The sequence below is a fragment of the Chiloscyllium plagiosum genome, chromosome 26 (assembly GCF_004010195.1).
Source record: "Chiloscyllium plagiosum isolate BGI_BamShark_2017 chromosome 26, ASM401019v2, whole genome shotgun sequence".
NCBI lineage: Eukaryota > Metazoa > Chordata > Chondrichthyes > Orectolobiformes > Hemiscylliidae > Chiloscyllium > Chiloscyllium plagiosum.
In genome coordinates, this window is record NC_057735.1 from 8,946,945 (window position 1) to 8,952,944 (window position 6,000).

Below are 6,000 nucleotides of genomic sequence, written 5' to 3' on the forward strand. Positions count from 1 at the left end.
TCCGTCTCCTCAACAGACAGGATTCCAGGCCCCTCCCCATGACAGACGAAAGAGAACTCTACATTGCAAACTCCCCATTACTACAGTGAATACCCTCTTAAATCTGATTAGTATTTTTCAAAACATAATAACCAGCCTCTTCTGCTTTTTTATACCAAGAACTCAGAAAGGGCCAATTACTAATTGGTTGCTATGGATACATGGCAGGAAACATGGCAGGAATCTGTTCAAGAACAACCAGGAATTGATTCTCTTGCATCAAGGAAGAAAGAAGGGATGACAAGACGTCACTATTAATTAGCACAATAAACAAGAATCCGTCCAAATATGCAAACCAGCCCTGATAGCCCGAGAAGCCTTTTTAAAATGCTGTTCCAGTGAGCATCAAGACTTACCAGACACCTGCTTAGAGATGGCTGGTTATGTCGTGTCAGGATTAGTATTAGATTCCTGCTGCATGCTCCTTCTTCCGATACCAAGGGAGCGAGACCTCTGCACCCACTCCTGTCAACACCACAACAGTGCCACTCTGCACCCACACCAGCCAGATCCCGCCTCTCCCAGATTCTCTGGGAATGCCGTGTCCTCCCAGCAGCTGGGGGAGAGCTGGAAAGAGGAGGATGCTGCAGAATCAGCATCACACACAGGCAAGTACTCACACACACACTCTCTCTCTCTCTCTCTCTCTCTCAGAGCATGCTCTGTGGCCAAGGAATCCCAAGGTACTCACATGATTTACTACTGTACTGTGATAAACCAGGAGAGTTACCACACAGAGCTGCAGGATCATCCTGCTCTCTGTCACCCAGGCAGCTCCACTTACAAATGAAGGGAGAGTGTGTGTTTCAGGAGCAATTGAGCACTTTATTTTGTCACATGATGGTGTTTTTCCTTTGAGTCTTTAATCGACCCTGTGGCCCACATCAGTATTTTGACTGATGTGGAATCAGAAGACTACAAAGGACATAATTAGATGGCTATAAGATAATCATAAAAAAATTGAAAGTGTTAAGGAGTAAATTCTTTAGCCAACATGCGGTTAGGATGTGAAATCCACTTCTTCTTGGGGTAGTTTTATTTTCTTTGTTCTTTCACTCACACAGCTAACATTTATTGCCAATCCATAATTGCTCTTGAGCACTTCCTTTAGCTGATGCACTCTGTGTGGTTTAGGTGTTTCCTGTCCTTAGGAATCAGGGGTGGTCTTGCCTCTCCTCCAGTTCAAGATGGTTGATAAAGCCAATACATTGATCAGCAGACAGTGACAGTCCTCAGTCTCTCCCAGTGTTACAGGCGAAACAAGTGATGGTTGAGTGATTGGGCACATGAGGTATTTGGAGGTTTATGTACGAGAGAATATTCTTTCCCCCTCTCTGTATGGATAGCTGGGTATTTCCATGAGAAAACATGAACTTGAACACCAAAAATGTGGCTTATTATTGGTACCAACGGGCCCGATTCCTGAACCATTCTCAGTGGAGATTCTCCCATTTCTATGAAATCCTTCATAGAATCAATTCATCTGGACACAGTAGGAATGATTGAAGAGGGATCAGGAGATTAAGTAGTCAGGGTGCGTCAGTGGGTAGCACTGCTGCCACACAGCATCAGGGACCCAGATTCGATGCAACCCTCAACCAACGTGGAGTTCGCACGTTCGCCCCGTGTTTGTGTAGGTTTCCTCCGGGCACTCCAATTTCTTCCCACAGTCCAAGGATGTGCAGGTTAGGTGGATTGGCTGTGCTATCACGCCCAGGGATGTGTAGGCTAGGTGGGTTAGCCCTAGGAAATGGGGATTGGGTAGGATGTTCTTCGGAGAGTCAGAGTGGACATGTCAGGCCAAATGGCCTGTTTCCATACTGTGGGGATTCTATGATAGTCACCAACCAGGAGGTTTACAAGCTGGGTAAATAGCATCAACCAAGAAAAAACATTCCCTTTCGAGGGCTGGCTCAATAAGCAGAGGTCAAATTTCCAAAACCATTGGCAAAAATATCCAAAGGGAAGGGGATTTTATCTCAGAATCCTCAACACTCAATCTGAAAAAGGCATTAGAAGCTGCTGTTATAAATAATTTTTAAAAGGGAATTGGGCAGATAACTGTAAGATGGAATTTACAAGATTTCAGGCAAAACTACATGGGGACAGGGACTAAACAAGATGTTAATGCTGGATAAACACAGTAAAGGGGTGATAATTCATTAATTATCTGTGTAAATCTAAGAAGAGAGACAAAGTGAACAGTGACATTGACAGTGAACCTGCCTTTGGACCAGAAGGTCCAAGTTCAAGTCCCAATTGCTTCAGAGGTATGTCGTCACATATCAAACAAGTTGATTAAAAATAAATATAAAAAGGGGATTCTGGGTTTTGTGGCACAGTGGTAATGTCCGTGCCTCTAAGCCTGGAGACCTAGGCTCAAGTCCTAACTGGTTTAGAGGTGTGTTCTAACATCTCAGGGTTGTGATTAGAAAATGTTTATAAAGAGGGGTAGTGGCCCTTTAAGGGGCTGTCAAACATTAAACAGTTAATTTGGTTACTGGTTTTTAAAAACAGCTGGAACTACACACTACATGGGAAACTATGGGCAAGACATTAAACTGTTTGCCAAGGAAACTTCTTGTCTCTTGCTACTGCATCACCTTCAAGCTTGGATCCCATTAACACATGACAGCTCAGTTGGCTGGATGGCTGCAGAGTGATGCCAACAGCATGGGTTCAATTCCTGCACTGGCTAAGGTACCCATGAGGGACTCTCTTTCTCAACCTTTCCCCTCACCTATGATTCTACAGTTAACCCCAAGGGACCCTCCACCAATCATCTCCCTCTCTAATGACTGAGCATCCTTGTGGTCTACTAGGACTATAGTGATTTTATCTTTAAGGTGCAATGGTAGTGTTCCTATCTCTGAGCAAGGTGGCCTAGGTTCCATCCCCACAGTATGGAAACAGGCCATTTGGCCTGATAAGTCCACTCTGACCCTCCAAAGAGCATCCTACCCCAATTCCCATTTCCTAGGGCTAACCCACCTAGCCTACATATCCCCAGGCATGATAACATGGCCAATCCACCTAACCTGCCCATCTTTGGACTGTGGGAAGAAACTGGAGCACCCAAAGGAAACCCACGCAGACATGGGGAGAACGTGCAAACTCCACATTGGTTGAGGGTTGTATTGAACCTGGGTCCCTGGTGCTGTGAGGCAGCAGTGCTAACCACTGAAATAACCTGACCCCTCTTAAATCATTCCTACTGTGTCCAAATGAATCAATGCTAAGAGGGATTTCATTGAGAAACTGGAGAATCTCCATTGAATCTGCAAATGAAGTCTGCCATAATACTTTTTTTGGTTAGCTATTTTCTAATCAGCTGGTTCAGAGATATTGTGACACACCTCTGGAGCAGGTGGGACTTAACCAGGTGGCCCAGGTTTAGGAAGTAGACACATGACCTCAACACTCCAACAGCCCTTTCACAATATCTCTGAACAGGGGGTTGATTAGAAAAACACATGATTGCTCTCTCAAAGCCCAATGGAGGTTTGTTGAGCCAACTGGCTTCCTTCTATGGTCTAGGTTTTTCTGATTCAAACAAATTCAAGAAACTGTTGTGGGCATCATGGAAAAAACAATTGTTGAATATTTTGAAGAAAATGGGAAACCTGGCTTCTGAAATGATGTATCTGGGGGACAAAGGCTATACTTGCCTGAAGTCAACACAGATTATCCACTTGCCAATTAGTAAAATAATTTTTGTCTGATAGTGTTTCTACAAGTCATCTTACTGCCTCAAACCACATTAAAGGCACTACAAAACATGTTTTAGCTGTTGTTATATATTGGTTGCAGGTAAGGCTTTATAGTTTAAAATTTCAGCAGCCATTAACTAAAGAGATGTTAACCAAAGGAATAGGTTCATTCAGGTGTTCTAAACACCTCCTGCATTCCTAACGGATACATCTTTCTAATGACAATGGAGAGTTTCAGTGATGAAGAAAGGCTGGACAGACTGGGATTGTTTTCTTTGAAACGGAGGAGGGGACACACACACACACACACACAAATCCTTTCACCCTCCTCCAGTATTCACCCTCCATATGGACCCCTTACCTTGGCCTCTTACCTGCCCTCCATCTCTTCATTGAAAACTAACAGCATGACATTGACCATCTCAATTTCTCCGCTCCTCTCAGCCACTCTAACCTGTCCTCTTCACTCTCACAGGTCCAACCCTAATCTTGTTACCAAACACACCAGCAAAGGTGGTGCTGTTGTAGTCTGGCACACTGATCTTTACCTTGTGGATGATCAACACCAACTAGAGTCAGAGTCAGATGTACAGCACAGAAACAGACCCTTTGATCCAACCCGTCGATGCCAATCAAATATCCACACCCAATCTAGTCCCACCTGCCAGCACCTGGCCCATATCCCTCCAAACCCTTCCTATTCATATACCCATCCAGATGCCTTTTAAATGTTGCAATTGTACCAGCCTCCACCACTTCCTCTGGCAGCTCATTTCATACACGTATCACCCTCTGCATGAAAAAGTCAACCCTTGGGTCTCTTTTATATCTTTCCCCTCTCACCCTAAACCTATGCAGTCTAGTTCTGGACCTAAGGAAGAGACTTTGTCTATTTATCCTATTCTTGGACACTTCTTCCTCCTCCCCTCTTGGACCATGAGCCCACATCCCAACAGAAGCCATTGTTGCCAGGACGATCAGTGACCTCACTGCCTCTAGAAATGTTGCCCTCCACTGCCTCCAACCTTATACATGCAGTCACATGTAGGCTAAGCCAGATAAGGACAGCAAATGTCCTTCCTAAAAGAATGTTACTGGACTAGATGGGTTTTACAACAGTTGAATGTAGTTTTATGGCACATTATATTTAAAGTCATCCAGCTGTAGTGATGGGATCTGAAGCCAGGTTATCAGCGCAATACTCCGGACCTTTGGGACAACTAGTCCAATGACATGACCTCTAGCCACCATTTCTTCCCATGATTTACAAAGAAATCATGGCCCGACATCCAGCACTACTTAATCAATTAGATTTTACTTCTCTCCAATTTCAGAAGAGTTTTTGTATTTTGGTATCAAGCCCCAAAGATTAAATCCTACAAAACATCAATCTACTTTCAGAGTCACAGAGTCATACAACATGGAAACAGACCCTTCAGTCCAACCAGTCCACGCCAAACATAATCCCAAACTAAATTAGTCTCACCTGGCTCATATCCCTCCAAACCTTTCCTGTTCATGTACTTATCTAAGTGTCCTTCAAACATTATAATAAAACCTTTCTGGGCAAGGTTTCTGCTTTTGTAACATGCACCTCAGAGGTTATAGCCCATCTTGTGAGTTTGCACATCTGTAATGTTTTAAATCACTTCATCCCAATTAATGTCCAATAACAGGTCACCAAGGTATGCATTCTCTCATCACTCTGCCTGCTCTGAGCCAATCAGTCAGTGCACACTTTTTTTTGCCTTTAATCTGATTAGGAGCAAGTGGAGGCGAATTCCACTGCGCTAATTAGTTTTGGATGAAGTGTAAATCTATGCCTGAGGGATGGGGCCAAGATATTTTAATGGTGTCCAGAACACACCAGTAAAATTAACCTGAGAAAATCAAAGTGGGAGTGAGGAGAATTAGCTTAACAGGCAATAAATTTTATGAGATGAGGCAGTTCACAAATAAAATTCTGGGAATTTGAATAAAGATTCGTGCACTTTGTGTCTTTCACTGTCTCTCACACCTGCACACACACACACACACAATGGGTGCTGGGGATAAAATAAGCACTACCGCACTTAGGTGGTAGTGTGGGGGTTAAATTATTTAAAGAAAAGAAAAAGAAAAGAAAAAAAGGTGAAAGAAAAAAAAACAAAAACAGGAGACCCGGAAAAAAAAATAAATAAATTCTGCACTCACCATGGGTGCTGGGGATAAAATAAGCACTACCGCACTTAGGTGGTAGTGTGGGGGTTAA

General features: G+C 43.5%; 1 protein-coding gene across 2 annotated transcripts in view; it reads right to left on the reverse strand.

The window, feature by feature from the left end:
• plekha6 (pleckstrin homology domain containing, family A member 6) overlaps window positions 1–6,000 on the reverse strand; it is a 330,961-nt gene that overhangs the window by 281,070 nt on the left and 43,891 nt on the right. Inside the window, exon 1 of one of the 2 annotated variants that reach the window (XM_043716439.1) lies at window positions 396–647. The exons of the other annotated variant lie outside the window; for it this stretch is intronic. The gene's annotated coding sequence lies outside the window, so the exon portion shown is untranslated. Of the gene's footprint in view, window positions 1–395; window positions 648–6,000 lie in introns of those variants that run through there. 2 annotated transcript variants of the gene reach the window in all.